The sequence below is a fragment of the Lonchura striata genome, chromosome 7 (genome assembly GCF_050655825.1).
Source record: "Lonchura striata isolate lonStrDom1 chromosome 7, ASM5065582v1, whole genome shotgun sequence".
NCBI lineage: Eukaryota > Metazoa > Chordata > Aves > Passeriformes > Estrildidae > Lonchura > Lonchura striata.
Window position 1 is genome coordinate 5,726,004 of NC_140709.1, and position 16,545 is coordinate 5,742,548.

The 16,545-nt window shown below is 40.1% G+C and overlaps 2 long non-coding RNA genes across 9 annotated transcripts in view; both read right to left on the reverse strand.

The window, feature by feature from the left end:
* The window catches only part of LOC146766874 (uncharacterized), a 203,249-nt gene that overhangs the window by 143,051 nt on the left and 43,653 nt on the right, over nucleotides 1-16,545 (reverse strand). The window lies entirely within an intron of this gene.
* On the reverse strand, nucleotides 5,700-12,507 carry LOC146766875 (uncharacterized). Its single transcript, XR_014956683.1, has 2 exons — nucleotides 7,798-12,507; nucleotides 5,700-6,218 (listed from the first exon to the last, which is right to left on the reverse strand). It is a non-coding gene; the product is annotated as an uncharacterized LOC146766875 (long non-coding RNA).

The following is a 16,545-nucleotide window of genomic DNA, read 5'->3' on the forward strand; positions in this document are numbered from 1 at the left end:
AATAGCCTATTAGGTGATTCATTTACTGATAGCTCAGTTGTATTGAAAATTGCTTACATTTGTATAATAGCAGATTATGGTCTCAAGCCTTAAATTTCCAACAGGCTGCTCTTTCACAGTGCAAAACAATATTTTAAAAATTGGAAAATGGTGGGGGGTAAGATAGAAAAATATGTACACCATCCATTGGCATGGAAATGTTACAACAGAAAAGGGACAGCCTTTCTACCTCAACAGTTACATGTGATCAGGAAAAGAGAAGTTTTGGGAAGTAGAAGAAAATTCTGAAAATATATGCTCATATATTTTTCTTTTGCTAAACTGGGTCTAACCCTGGAAAGTATTTCTTCTGAAATTAGCTGAAATATCAGCCCTTTCTAATTGCAGATTTTGATATTCTATTTTCTATGATTCAGCTTCATAATCTTCTACAACTCTTAAAGGAAAAGGTTATATATTTTCATGTAATCAAAGCCAGAATGTTATTATATTTCCATCTGCTTCTACTACCTTCTACTACACTCTCATTTTATAGAAAATCATTTTCATTGCATCTTCTTTCTTTAATTTTACTGTCTATTTACTTCTCCAAAATAAATTTTAAAAAAAAGAGCCCTTAAAATTACACAAAATTCTTCTGTAAGAAAAGTGCTTGAAGCACCAAAGAACCATGCTTGGGAACTCACATAAAGGATGGGCAAGCATTTAAGTCATGAAACTGCAGCTGGGGAGATGCAGTGGCAGCCCCAGTTTCCTTTCTTAAAGGAATTTAAGCAGCACAATCTTTATTTTTTCATGTTAACAAATCTGAACTGCTATATTTTAATAAAAAATATGTACAGAAATAAGGAAGGGATAACAGGGGAAGCAAGTTATTTAATAAAGTGAGCGCACCAGTGATTTAGTAGAAATATAAGGTTGAGATTCTTTAAGAAGAAATAAAGTCAAACTCTTTGAGGCATAAAGATGTTCTAAAGGAGGAAGAGAAGGAAAATGTTATAAAGGATATTTGACTTTCTGTGACATATATAAAATTGACCAAAAAACTTTGACTAAGAAAGACCAGGCAGAAAGAGATTGAAGACGGAACATAGTTTTTTTTCCAAAAAGACCATAAAAATTTAAGATATATAAAAAAAAAAAAAAGGCTTATGATAAGAACAAGCAGTAAACATTATGAATTTTTAAAATGTGTTTGAAGGATGAGAATCCTGCCTGAGAACAGAGAGAGGAGAATGGCTAATTAAAGCTACCAAGCAAATGCAGTGCCTGGGCTGTTTCCTCACGCTGGTCTCAGCCACCCCACGCTCCTGCATCCAGTACAGCAGGCAGGTTGCCTTGGCTTCACTCAAAATGTTCTTTATTCTGGTACCACAGAATTTCTGTCAGAGCTGGGTGTTTGCACCCTGCAGGCTCCTGTTACAAATCAGCTGCACAGCCCCATCAGTTTTGCTGCTCCCTCGAAGCTCTGCTGCACAAGCAGCAGCTTTCCATGAGCTGCTGAAATTTCATTTTCTGTTTGTCGCCAAACAGACTCATCTTCTAGTTTCATAAAAATTTCCCAGTGAATTTTTCTGTGGACTGATTATTTTGTACTGAGTGCAGATTGAAACAGCCAGTGTGTCAGCTTGCAGAAATATTTTGCAACATAGTGGGCAATTTTTCATTCACAGATAGTTTTTGAGTAATCCACAAAAATTACAGAAATTTGCCATTTTTTCCTCTAAAGATAATCTTTATTATCTTTTACTAGTTTGAGGGTGAAAAATGTAGGAAAAAAAATCTAAAATCCCAGCTCCACTGTTTCTTTATTTTTCTAAGGGAAGAAAATCTACTGTATACCATATCACAAATTTCAGTTGGCATGAATATCACAAATATACTTGTAATATTCCTGTAAATTCATAATTTTAATGTCCCAAGTATCTGAATTTTGGAGACTGAGTACTTGGTCTTCTGAAGTCAATTGAGAAAATCATCAAAGAATTCAATTAGGAAAAAAAGAACTGTAATTGTTGCTTCTGGCATTCACTCTGGATTTAGTTCCCTGCATTCACTAGACCACAAAAGACTATCTAAAATTGTTTTAGTTTGATCATAATAATAAAAAAAAATCTTTCTTTTCTGGTTCCATTAAGCAATCTCAATTTTGCAGGATGTAACACTGAAGTTTGCACATTACATTCCTGGAAGCTCAATTTTCTATTCGCTAGTGGGGAAAAAAAGAGGAGCAGAGTAGTTTTCACTTGGAAAAGAAATAACCAAATGACAGCTCCATGTACAAATGTATGCTACAAAATGTAATTTTTGGGTGGCTTGACTACAGGAAGAAGGGAGGTCAAAAATGCTATTAAAGAAAAAGAGGATCTATCTCTAGGCCATTTAAATAATAACATGCAATTGCCTCTCATGGTGTATTTCCTAATGTCTCATTCATAAGAGTTTGAAGTAATGAGATTTTCACAGTTATCTTTTGAAGAATATTCTGTAATCCAGTGACTGAACCCAGACATGAGTCAAGCTCCTGAAAGACTTATACACCCCCTGAAATAAGAGAGAACTGGGAAATAAATGCTTTATTAGACTTTAAGACTTTACAGGATTAGCCCTTGGTACCTCATTCCCAGCTAAAAGGGAGGAAATACCAAAAGAGTAACATAGGGGAAGAATGCAAAGCAAAGAAATTAATTAATGTTTGTTTATCTTTTTCTTTGGAGTCTAGGTATGCCACAAAAGAGAATCATCTTAAGTACCACTTACAAAGGAAGCAGATTTGGTTGGCTGGGGAAGAGTTCTGCAAGATCAGAGGAAAAAAAAGGGCAAAGAAAAGGTCAGGCTTCAACTCATCCACATTTCTTGAGTGCTTGGAAAAGCTAAAGTGAGAAATGGTGGCCTGAGCAGCCTGAGGACAGCAGAATTGTGGATGTGCTGCTGGAAGTCCAGCACACCAGTAAGAACTCCAGGCTGTCTCCTGGCTTGATCCATGGCTGGGCTCTGAGGATTTAAACCAAGTTAAATTCAAGAGGAAATGAAATCTCTCAGAAGCCTTGCAGGGCAGATAACTGGAAGGTTTTTTGGGTGAAAAAAAGTAGGAGGAAATCTGGCACACTTGCAATTTTTGCATGTTATTGGAGTATTCAAGTATGACCTAAAGATTTGTATCTGACCCAGAGGAAGATTTTTTACATTGGCTTCTTAATTATTGATGCCTGTAGTTAAGCATAGTTAGGATTTTCTATTCAGCATCCAGTTTTACTTTGTCCCTAAATCTCTCTCAGAGTGACAATGGAAAATTTCCAAATGGGATGTTTAGTTGTGGACATTGGTTGACTTTTTTTTTTAATCTTGAGAAAAGCAGCTGAGCTGTTTTATTGGAAAGAAGTCCAGTGAAACCATGCTTTTTGCATGTAAACATTTGGGACAGTCTTATCTAAAACTTTCCTGCTGGGGAGCAGAGACTGAATTTTTAGCAGAGGGACAAATCACACAGAAGGAAAATCCTGTTGCCGTATCATTAAACTATTCAAATCTGGCTGCACTTTCAGGCTCTGAAAATATTTGCTCTGTTAAGAAGCCACTAGAATTTCATAGCTAATTTCTCAGCTCACTGCCCTGAACCCTCCCAGCTCCCTCAGTGTGAGTGGACGTTGCCTGCAGAGCCCCTTGCCCACGCTCCAGCAATCCCAGTGCAGTGGGATCTCAGCGTGTTCTTCCATCCAGCTGCTCCTTGGAGAAGACAAATCCTCCTGTCAACAACCCTTGCACACTTGGATGGAAAGCAGTCAGTTCACCTTTTCTCTACAGTCAGTGCTTCCCCCCTGCCCAAGGGGAAAGGGGTCAAAGCCATTCTGGGTTGGGATGCAGAGTGGAATTGCATATATATGTATTTTAAATGTATATGCAAATAATTTTTATATATATACATGTACTATACACACATATATAAATACCTTTTAGAGCTCCATTACAAGACACTATGTCAAAAAAAAAAAAAAAATTATTAGAGTTGTAAAAATTGATTTCTCCAAAAACAAAAACCTCAAAATGAGGACTGCACTTGGACATTTTTTAGCTCCCACAGACATAGAGCTCCTGATACAACTTCTATGTACATGACTGTATTAATTTTTAAAGACAGGAGTTCAGAATTGTGAATTCAAGCATAGACAGATGGGGTTTGATTTGCAAACAAGTAAACATTCACCTCTGTAACTGAGACCAGCAGAAAATGCAGTTTGAAGATATAGCATGCTACTGAAGACACATTACTTTGCAAAAACTAAATGTGAGTAATTTCAAACTGGATTTACAGCAATAACACTCCCTTTTAATCCATGTTCTAGGTCATAGTCACACAGGGGCCAACACTTGCAGCTAATTAATTTAGCTACAACACTGAAAGCATGATGCAAAACCACTAGAAGGCTATTTATTTGATTTGTTGATGCAAGGCTTCAGTAGCACTCTGTAAATAACCAAAGAAAAAGGACTCAAATAAATACTAACCAAGTACTTATTCAGTAGGTACTCTGTATGCTGAGCAAAGCAAAGCTCATCTGGAACTAGGAAAGGGGTGATTTAAAGTTTCGTAGGTGACTTTGATCCTGGGATTTCTAAGTGCTTGACTTACTTGACTTTGTACTCTGAGCTTTTTTTTCCCCCTTAATATTAGTATTGGTTTGGCAAGGTCAGTTTTATGTAAATTGGACTAATTTAATGATACTGGGTGGAATTCAGACTGGAATGTAGAAAGCCCCCTACAACACAGATGAAATTTAAAGGGTTCCTTGTTGTAATTAAAGGTGTGCTAAATTGATATAGAAGAAAATCTGTCTGGAGGGAGCATAATGACCGCCCTTGTAATGAGTCACTCCAGGCAGAGAAATGTTCAGACCCATAATGTCAAAGTCACCTGCCCACACAGGCAAAAACGAAAGGCAACCATACATGCATTTGACATTTCCATTTCCTTGGTGATTTCTGTTCTATCAGCAAACACTGCTCCAAGTACCATCATCACCCAGAAATAACCAAAACAATTGCCACTTCTTCTAGAAACAAAGTCCAAAATTCAAAATCTGTCTTTCAGGATGAAAAATCTGTGCAGAAGGTGTCGGGTTCCCTTGGTGGGTAACATTTGCCTGAGCATCTCCTACATACACAAAGGAAGACTGTAGAATATGTCCAGCTGAAGCATACACAACAGCTGCCATTCAAAGCACAGAGTCCAAATGGATTTAGTCACCTTGCAGGGTTTCCTCAGATAGAAATCTGAGTATTGAATAAATTCTGAGTAAAGAGAAAATTCCAGGTCTCCTTATGTCCTATTTTTGGTGCTCAAATCATCTTTCTGGGGCTGCCTGGGGCATCAGTTTGTTCATGATAATACAGACTAATAATAGGTGAAATTTCCCTGTTCTGCTGGGTACCAACAGGAGGAGAAGAAAACTCCTGTGGTTGTAGGAGCAGGTACCTGCCCCTTCTCAGATTCTCCAACAGACCCCTGAGTGCATCTCTCAGGCACCTCCCTGAAGTGCTTTGTGTTTGACATCATCTCCCAGGACCTCTCTGATTTGATCTCTAAATCATATCCCCTTGGCTGGTACTTGCTGCTGCAGCCTGCCAGATCTCCCTCCAACTAAGTTTTTTCTTGTGGAAGACAGGAAACACTACTAAAAGGCTGTGATGCAGAAAAAAAATTCTTCAAAACAAAGTGTGATTTATTTTGTCAAAAGGTGTACAGCACTCAGAGAAATGGAATTAGAATGGCAGAGCCCAAGGCAATACTGTTACTGCTTGGCATCACCATCGGCCTCCAGGGAGATGTGATTTAACCTGGATGTCCTCTGCTCCCTCAGGTGCCTTGTCACAGCTGCCCCAGCCCGTGGCTCTCAGTCACCTCCAGCAGCCTGTGGCAGCTGCCTGCTCCTCTCCACCAGCTTACAACACTCCAGCCTTGTTCCACATCAGGGTCTTCTTGCCTCCTCCTGCTCTTTCTCAGCAAGACAGCCCTGCTGTTGCTATTAAAACTCTGCACCTGCAGCTCATGGATATAAATATGACCACTCTGTTCAAGTACTTCTGAAGTGCTCTTTTTTAGCTCCTTATTTTGCTTTTCTTGCCTGTTTTTTTTTTTTTCCATCTTCTTTGTTCCCCTATCTTCCTCTTACATATTTCACTTCACATGATGGAACTCGCTCCACAGAACCAGACAGACCCTATAATCATAGAAAATAGTTCCAAGATAGAGGAATGGAAGTACTGAGCAGAAAGAGAAGACCTTGAATTTATGCCTGCTCCCAGAAAAGCGTCAAAAGCAAATCCCAGAAAGTGTAAAGCCCTTGCATTCAGCCCAGGGCTATTTCCATCCCTCCTGACCCCATAGCTGGAGGACGTGAACTTTATTACCCACTCTGAGATTTCTTCTTCTCCCTCTTCCTCCAGGATACAGAATTCCACTCAAAAACTAGATTTAAATGTAAACCTTAAGCAAAGACATCAATCTCATCCTTCTTCTGTGGTATTCACCCTACTGCAACTTTCCTTAGGAACCCTATAGAAATGCCATTTTCTCTCCCACAGAAACCTGCAACTGCATTATAAACATTCAACAGCATTCAAGAGTTACTGGTCATGAAATGACATGGCTAAAGATCATGAAAGGAATGACTTTAATGTCTACACCTCATCTACACTTGGATTTTCAGATTCAGCATTTAGTGATATTTGCTCCTATGTTAGCCAAGCCTTATCTTACAAAGTAATTTTCATTTTCTCACAACCCAGGGGAGTGGAGTTAACACCGACTAAATGAAATGCCATGGCATTTTTTCCATCTTTCTCAAATGCTGGGGGTGTGAAAGTCCAGAGAACGAGCCATAAACAGCAAAATCACACAGTAGGTGGGAAAAAATGGGGAGGAGGGAGTGACTGGGTGAACCCTCCATGGCTGATTGAACAGGACAGCACATTTGGACTAAATTAAATTTCAGTGTTGAAATTATGTTGCAGCAGTGATGATCAGAGGAAAATATTGATAGCAATAAAACGAAATTCTAAAGAAAGTGGCACTACATCAGAAGACAGCACGTTGACACGATTTATGTTAATTTCTTCAGGTTTCATCCCCATCTGCATTAATGTTGACACCTCATGTAACCAAGCAAATAACTCTCAAAGAGCCAGGGAGGGAAAGTAAATGATTGCAGCTGCCATTAGGCTCCTATATATTGTAGTAAGCAAATGCACCAACTCATTATGACCTTGATCTAACAACCCCAGGAGATGGCTCACCAAGCTTTACATTTTTAAACATTATTTCATGGAGAATGTTTATTAAAAAGTTACATTTCTCTTACTAGTTTTCAATTATAACAAGCAAAAGACAATGGCAGAGAGGGAAAGTAAAAGTGAGGATGCAGAAGGAAATCAGAGGCAAGTGGATCACTTGCAATAAACAAACCTCTCTCTACAGTCAGGTGCATTTTCAAAACTATTTAACAGGTCACAGATATCAGGGGACACTTACTTGGGTCACCTTAGCATTATGCTAGCAAGTGTCCTCTCCAATCCCATCACTGCAGAGCCTGACTCTCTAAGCAGACTGGCAGGCATGAAAATAACTTTAAATAAATTGCAGCAAAGTCCTGCTACCCAGATAATTCAGTCACTTGTGAAGCTTCTTGCAGGGGCTCTTTCCATGGGGAAAGGGGATACACTGAGTCATAAACTCTCAATTATTCAGAGCAGTGAAGGCCTGATTTGGGAACTGAAGTAAATTGAAAAATTCCCACTTACTTCAATGGACTTTGAATCCTCTGCTAAGTTTTCAACAGGTGTTTGCCTTGGCTTTACTTCAGCTGTTGTCCCCTCTCCTTCAGGTGTAGTTGCCATTTGGTCAAATTAACTGCTGTCAGATTCAGGAGATAGATGGGGTTTTGGATCTGGATAAGTGTCTGCCCCTGTTACATTTTTATTTTATAAACCTGCCGCTCCTGTTTTAATTTGAAAATTACTTTGTTACACTTAAATTGCTTTCAAAGGCAGCCTGTCCAGGCCAGCAGATGCACTAATGAGGGTTCTTTATCTTTAAAATGTGCAAAGGGTAATTTCCTTTTCTTATTTCATTTTAAAAATATTTTATTCTGTTATTTTTTGGTTCACATTTAATTCCAGAAAGAAGGGACAGAAACACAAGATGCTTTGTTGTAATCCTTAATGGATTAGTGGTATTGATCAAAGCTTTGGGTGCTGATGTGAATTTGTCACTTAATCTTATAGGCATGTTTATCTATTTACCATGAATTCAGAGTGCCAGGCTAGCAGCTCTACGAGGCCAAGGGCCAGTCCATCTGCTTCCATAGCTGGATACACTTGCTGAGGAAAAGAAATAAATAGTCAAATGAAACATCTTTGTGTAGTAGGGTGGGGATCTCTGTTTCTTTTCCTAAATCACAATTTCCCTTAACTTCATCTAAACAGGGCAGTTTCATCAAGAATGGAGCAAAGCAAGACAACATTCTGTATTAAATTAGGTAGCAACCTGTGCAGTGCATATTAATGGGAAGAGAAGCTTCATCACTGGGATTTCTTTCTTTTTTAATTAGATACAATCAGTTTGACAAAAGGACATTGAGTGGTCTTGATTTTCACTTCAGAGAGATGTGATCATACTTACAATATATTTGTATGGCAATTTTTTTTAATGTCATATTAGAATATTAAATTAATTCTTTAAACGTATCATATTGGTAAATTAAATCCAAAGTGACCTTGAAGAAATTAAAATCTCAGATTTTAAAAAGAGAAGTTTTTGGAGGAGGAAAAAAAAGAGATGGAAGAGGATTTATCCCAGCACTGGTGGGGCTGAGCAGGCTAGGGTGGGGAAATGGGCCAGTGTGGGTGCCAGCTGCACAAAGGCAGAGGGCAGAGAGGACTCGCTGTGGTGCCAGGCAAAGAGAATCTGTGATGAAAATAAAGATGGGAAAACAGAAAATCATTGTCTACATCACACAGATGTAGCACTGCTTTCCATCCTCCAAATTTTCATGTAATATTTGCCCCTGCAAATTAAAATTCATAGCATTTTGAATGAGGTTTTTGCATATAATAACCCCTGATCTCTTTGATCTTTCTTGCTGCTTGGCTCCTGGCTCCCAATTCCTACCACCAACTCCAGTCTCAACCTGCACTTTCTGCCAGTCCTGATCCTTTACCTGAATTGGATGCTGCTACTTACTCACAGCAACTTCCAGCTGAACTGACCTTCTCCTGCAGACTCAGGAGGTTCTAATGTTTTTTAGCATTGGCACAGCTTAAATGTGTCAGCTGGGGCCAATTCTGTTTCCATATGCTTGAAATTTTTCTTCTGTGGGTATAATGGTTACTCTGGTTATAAATGGTCACAGTGGTTCTGTGGTTATAAAGGTTATACTTTAATCTGAAAGGCTTTCATGCTCTTTTCCTACCCAGAACAATTGCACACATTTCAAAAGCTGTGGATGATAACTACAAAAGCCTGGCAGAACAGACTGCAGAGTTTTTTTGGAGTATTGATATGAATCACTCTCATCAGTGACTTTGTAAAAAGAACATTAACCCTGATCTTCAGGAGCCACCTTCAGCTGTACCAAAAGTATCCCACTGAAACAGACCTCCAGGTCCTTCAGGATCTCCTCAACTCAGCTGTACCCTCTGATCACTTTGGGTTAGTGAAAACACACTTAAACTGTAAATAACTTTTTTGCATCTCTGTTTGCAAGTTTGCAAATGAGACTCCTGCAATTTATGTTCCAATCAGTGTAGTCTTTCATGTACCAACACCTTAATTTTCTCTATTGAAGTTATATTCCCATAAAACTCCTATAAGTTGCAATGACACAGCTCAGCAAAGTTCCTTAGCAGCACATAATTCACAACATTTTTCTCCACCTGCTGCAGGCTGGGCAGAGTCTCAAGCACAGACAGAATGAGAAGATCTATAGAAGGTCTATAAAGGACATTATCCCTGGAAAGAGACACTGGGATTTATAACCTATTCTCTCTGGGCTAATGCTTTAATGCAAGTAAAGGCCTACAGCTATAAACATTCTGCCAACATTACAATGAGTGTGACATCCACTAGAAATTAAGCATTCTTGTTTGACAAAATCATTGCTCATATTTTTTTACCAGAATAATTCCAAACATCATAGAATCATAGAATAGCCTGATTTGTAAGGGACTTTAAAGATCACCTGGTTCCAACCCCCCTGCTTTGGGCAGGGGCATCTTCCACCAAACCTGAATTCCCAGAGAACCATCCAACCTGGCCTTGAGCACTTTCAGTGATGGAACACCCACAGCTTCTCTGGGCAACCTGTCCAGTGTCTCACCACCCTAATAAGGAATTTTTCTTTTAATATCTAATCTAAATCTAAATCTACTCTCAGTTTGAAGCCATCCCCCCTTGTCCCATCACTACATGCACTTGCAGGATGACTCCATGGTTCTTGTAGGCTTCTTTTGTGTACTGGAAAGATCATGGAGAAAAACTCAAACTCCTGTCCTGTGAGTTATCTTCACTCCAGTTTGAACAGAAGAAAAAGCCACAAAACAAAATCTATATTCTGACCTGAAACAACAAAAAACCATCAAATGGCCCTGCAGAATGGAAGCCCATGCATTGACCTGGATGCACAAGGAATCAGGTGCAAAGACCCTTTTCCTGATGCTCCCACACACACTGCACTTGATGCTTTACCATTTTTTCCCCATCTGAAGGAGATTCAGGTCTGCCAGCCTACAGAGCTGTCCCATTTCTGCATAAGCAGCAGAGGTTGTCTATAAGAAATGTAAGCCATTAAAAAAAGATGCTGAGGAAACTTTAGAAATGGAGCTGTTGTCAGCAGAGATTAAATTGTATACCAACAGCACAACATTTATGCACTGCTACTTAAACTGTGACAAATGGTTGCAAAGATGATAGTTTCAAGATCTTTAATCTAAATGAATGGTGCTTTTAGCCTACCTCTGACTGGAATTCATTTTGGAAATAAAGAAGCATTTACTACTCATCTGTGTACAGAACTACACCAGCAATGACTGAAAGGGCAGGAGTTGCAGCTCTCATCAGAGCTGTGGAGCACTGAAAGGACTGGAACAGGCTGTCTCTATGTATTTATTCCCTTCTGAGTCCCAAGCAATATCTTCAATGTAAATTAAGATTTTACCTACCTGTTGACCTTAGAGAAATTGTTTCAAGGAGTTTTTCTCCTCTTTCATCTTTCTTGTTACAACAACACACATAATGTAAGCTCATATAAGACAGCAAAGATCACATTAAAATGTAATTTTTTAAATTGCAAACATCTCAAATAGCACTTTGTTCAAAAATAATTTCCATCATTATCAGTTTAAACATAATATTAACTACTGGCAAAAACTGATGGCATAGGGAGTTTATCCTACTTGCACTGAATTTATTCCTCAGACACTCAGCTGAAGGAATTAAGCACATGATTCTTACAAACAAGTATTTACAAAGTTTTCATTTTAGTGTTTATAGTCTTGTAATACAATATTTATAAAATAATGTAATTTCAAACATTCCAAGGTGTTCTTCAGTTGATAGCACGAGAGAAAAAATAACTCTTTTATCCTTCCCTCACAACCTACCCCATCCCCATCCCTGTTCTCAATCAGAGACTTGACTGTAGACAAAAATCTCCCTTAGAGATTTTGGAATTAAAGAAAAAGGTAGGAAAAAGGAAACAGGAAGAGATGTTAGGTGGAAAACATTTCTTCAAAAGGAAACAACTCATCACAATTACAGAAAATGTGAATTTGGCATACGACCAGGTGAGCAGATTCTGATGCTTGTGGGACATTTTCAGCCCCCTTGCACAACAACTGCAACATTTTCAGCTGCAGGGTGACCTGAGGTGTTGAACTGGGTGACACGCTAAGAAAAAACATCCCCTCAAGCTGCCCCTCGAAACCCTGAAGTTTCCGCCAGCTTCTTTTACAGCCTCTGTATTAAAAAAAAATAAATAAAAAATAAAAAAATAGACAATAGAAACAATCTTCTCCGCTCCGTTTTTTGTTTTGGTTTTTTGGTTGTTTTTTTTTTTTTTCAGGGAAAATAAAATCTTTGTCCGGAAGAAATCCTTCTGGTGCAACACTCGCCTGTGAAGAGCAGGAGCGCAGTGCCATCTCGTGGTACCCGCGCTGGGGATGAAGCGCATCCCGCCCATCCTCATCCTCCGCGCACAGCCTGCGGGAAAAGCAAGTCCCGGCAGCTTGGGAGGCTGTAAAAACTTCCCGAAGGGAATTCATCCGAGCACGTAAGATTAAAGACGTTTAGAAATCCATCAAATGCGGAGCGGAGGGTGAATTTCGGGTTCTGTACTGGGAGGTTTCCAGCCCGCGGCAGAAAGCGGGGGCTGCTCGGAGGCTGCTCGGGCAGGGAGAGGTGGCCTGGCCGCTGGTGTGACAGCGACATCTGCCACCAAAATGTCCCTTAGGACAGCAGGGACACATGGATGACCCTGGGCTCCTGTGGGCTCAGGGGTGCCCGGTGAGTGACCCCTGCGCAGCCGTGCCCAGGGAAATCGCCCGGCTAGAACTGAGCATCACCCTCTCATTTTTTTATATCAGTGTCTGTTATTTCAACGTATTAGGGCTGAGATATTCAAAGCTGCCCGAGGGTTTGGAGAATTAGATTCAAAATGTTCTAGGCAATTCTGAATATTCCTAAGAGAGTGATTTTACAATGCTATGAGTCTGATCCTTCAATCCCTCCTTATGTAAGGAGCACTTACTTAGAGAAATAGTTTAAGTAGTATTGTCTTAGAGCCAAATTTTGACATTTAGCTGCTGGCCATGCCTGTAGCACATTTTTTTCATGCTCTCCAAGTAAACTCAGAGTGAGCAAAAGCTGCCATTTTGCCTTTGGGCAAGGTGCTCTCCTGGACATGCACCAAGAGAAGAGAGCCCGTAATTCAGAGATGATGAGAGACAAATTCAGCACATGGAAGTGGAAAATATATTCCTTAGGTGCTGTGTTAGAAATGGGGATGATTTTAATTATTTTGCAGAAAAATATGCCTTGATTTGCCTGCCTGGTATTGTGTTGTGTGTTTCTGGTGAGCTTAAATCCAGCAAAGGCCAGGGATAGGAAGAATGGGCAAAGGGTAGGAAGAATTATACAAGGATGGATCCACCCTTAATGAAAAGAAGCAGCAGAGGAATGGTACTGCAAGGTCAAAACCAGAGCTCTGCTGAAGATACAGAAACCAGCTGGGAGTATTTTCAAGGCTCCAGGACAGGCAAAGGCTGTGTGCATAGAAGTCAGACTGATGAGTGATGTCAGTCAGATCAATGGAGGAAAGGCTGAGCAGGCTTAGCTCCAGCTTTAAATGGATGTCAGGGACAAACAGGGCCTATGGAAAGTGTACAGGGAGGGGTGACATGAGTTAGGCTTTTGCATGGATTTTTTGCATGGATGGGTTAGGCTTTTTGCATGGATTTTCAGGGGAAAATAACATATGCAAGCAGCTTGCTTGTGTGCCTGTGTCTGGCAGTCCACTCAGTGGTTTTTAAATCTTTGAGCTAGTTTAACTAAACCCAGCAGAGGCTCAAAGGCCCTGTATCCCTAACAGTTTATCAGTACAAACACTTAGACAGCAATAATAAACTTCACGTCCCTGTCAAGAAAAAACTACAGCGTGAATCAGAGCTTAGTCATAACGCAACTCCAAAAAAGGCACAAAATCACAAGAATCCAGAATCCAGGACTTCTGCATTTTGTAGGACTAATGCTCACTCTAACACATTTCTTTCCATCACTACATTTAGTGGCTGTCTTTCCTTCCCAAAGCATTTAAATTATTACATCTCAGGTGGCAAAACGGAGATGGGGTGGAATGCTGATTTGATTTAAAAACAGGATGAGCAGTGGGATTTCATTTGGAAAGGATCACAGAGACAGACCCATTTTCTTGAGAGAAATAGCCAGGAGAAAATGAAAAACAGGTCATAGCTCACCCTGAAAACATTATGCCTGAGAAAAAGTCTGGCCCAAGTAAAGGGGGGAAGTAAATATTCTCCATTCATGTCTAAAATAGCACTTCCAGGCAATTTGCTCTCTACCCACTGCATCAGAATGGGTATTCACACCCCACAAAGTAACCTTGACCAAGGTAAAAAATGCTGTGTGTAAGAAGCTGGCCTGAGTTTCTAAAATGCCCTGAGTGTCTGATTTGATCCAGTGAAGGGTTATGAACTGAGGACAAGCTGAGGTTTTTCCACTTCACTCCCAGCTGGTAATTGCACTCATCATTCTTGCTGTATATAGGAGACCATGGCATACTGTGTGAGGAAATATTTTGTTATGCAGGATAAAGATGAAGAACATGGACAATACCAGCAAAAGCCTGGCAGGGACTTCAGCATCACAAAACTAAAACTAATAACTATGGAGAGCTCAGATCTGTGTTACCCTTTATTGAATTCACTAAAGCTTGGAGGGTCAGAGGTTTGGTTACCCATGTCTACTGCAGATTCAGTTCTGTAACACAGTCACTGGGTTTCAGTATCTCTTTTTTTCTGTCCATACCTTTTAAAGTCTTCTCTTTAGTGCTTGATGTTTCTCAAAATACACATAGATGAGCATCAGAGGATTTTTGTGCAATACAATTGGCAAACTCCAAAATGCTGAGTTAGAAAAGTACACTTCACCAATAAAAGGAAAGTGATAGAATTATAGAATGGTTTGGGCTGGAAAAGACCTTAAAGCTCATCCTGTTTCACTCCCTGCCACGGGAAGGGACACTTTCCACTACCACAAGCCTCATCCAACCTGACCTTGAACAATTCCAGGGATGGGGCAGCCACAGCTTCTCTGAGCAATTGGTGCCAGGGCCTCCTCACCCTCACAGGGAAGAATTTCTTCCGAAATAATTCCTTCCTATGAATCCCTTCAAAGTCCTTGATGAACACCTGAGATTTGTACATTTTCTTCAATAAACTTTTATGTTTCAAATGTACTATTCAAATTACTCAAAAATTATTTAAACATATTTGAACCAGTATCTTGCCACCTATTATTGACTAATACATAGGTAACAGCATGTCATTTTATTATAAACATTTCCAGGTCTTGCAGAAAGCAAAATATGAACTAAAATGGTTTCAGTCCTGCTGATCAAAAGCCACCCCAGTTAGTGGCACATAGCACCAGGACATCTGGTGACTTGCAACAGTCTTAGTTTGGTTTATGAACAATAAAGTTACCCTGATTCATTACAGGCTGGGAAAGCGATTGGACACAGCCACGTTCCACAAAGGCAGAATTTAAATAAATATCCTACACCCAAATATTATACCCAGTTTCACTACATTTTAGCACTTGCTTACTTTTATTTGTAACTGGACATTTGCTTCCCTGCCAGCCCCCAGCTCTTGTCTCATGAGCAGGTCCTGCTTTTCAGCTGCACCTCAGCCATGTGTGATGGAGAGATCTGTGCTGTCATTTGTGCTCCTTTGGAACTGTGAATGTTGTCAATGCTGCATCTGACTGTTGTGGCAGTATCCAAAGGTCCACTCTGGTCACTGTTACACTAAGTATAGTCCTTGTCTCTGAGGAGCTGTTTCACAATGAATAATTTAGCTGACAAACTTAGTGCACTTGAGAAATACCCACAAGCAGATTTCAATTTCTTCAGCCACAATCATTAGTCAAAAAGTGCTGGAATAAAGATGGGGTGAAAGAGGTTGAGGGAAAGAAAGATGAGAGAAAAAATAAAGGGGATCATACCTTTCTGGATATCACAGCATTACTTCAGGCTCCTAATTTCTATTCCTCATGCCCAACGAGTGAAATTAATTTGGGCAGAAGAGTGAGAAAAAAGCCTCTCCATGCTATAAAACTAGCCTCGATTAGAACTAAAGCACTAATACAAAATTCACTGCTTTCCTTTCCAAGTACAAAATTGTCTTTTTTAATCAAGTTTCTTCTGTGATACAGAGGCACCTGAGTGCCTATAAGGAGAGGGGGAATATCCTCCTTACCTCCCAGCCCAGGTGCAGAATTGTGCAGTAGAAATGCCACATTCCATGCATCCAGGGGTATGATGGAAATCACACTGGGCCAGCCACAAGCTGGGAGCAGCTTGCACTGGAAATGTGTCTCCCTACAGCAAAGTGCTCCTGCACTCTGCCTGAGGTGGCCACACTCCTCTGCTGGGACAGAGTGCACCACCCCCAAGGGCTCTTCATGCAAAGAGCCCCAGCTGGGAGATTTAGGGGGACTGAGAGAGGGAGAAATTATCCCTGACAGCAGATATTAGTCCTGGACTGGATTAGACTACAGGAAGAAACAGAGTAAGACCAACAGGTATTGCAGTACCTACCACGAGCTGCTGCACTTCCTGAGTTAACATAATGTTTTCCAAACACATGGGATGTGTCACACTGTATCCAGGACTAACATATCTAAAGTAAAATTCCGGCTTCCTCCACAAAACACAAGCAGAACTAAAATAAGAGGCTAATTCTGGGCTCATT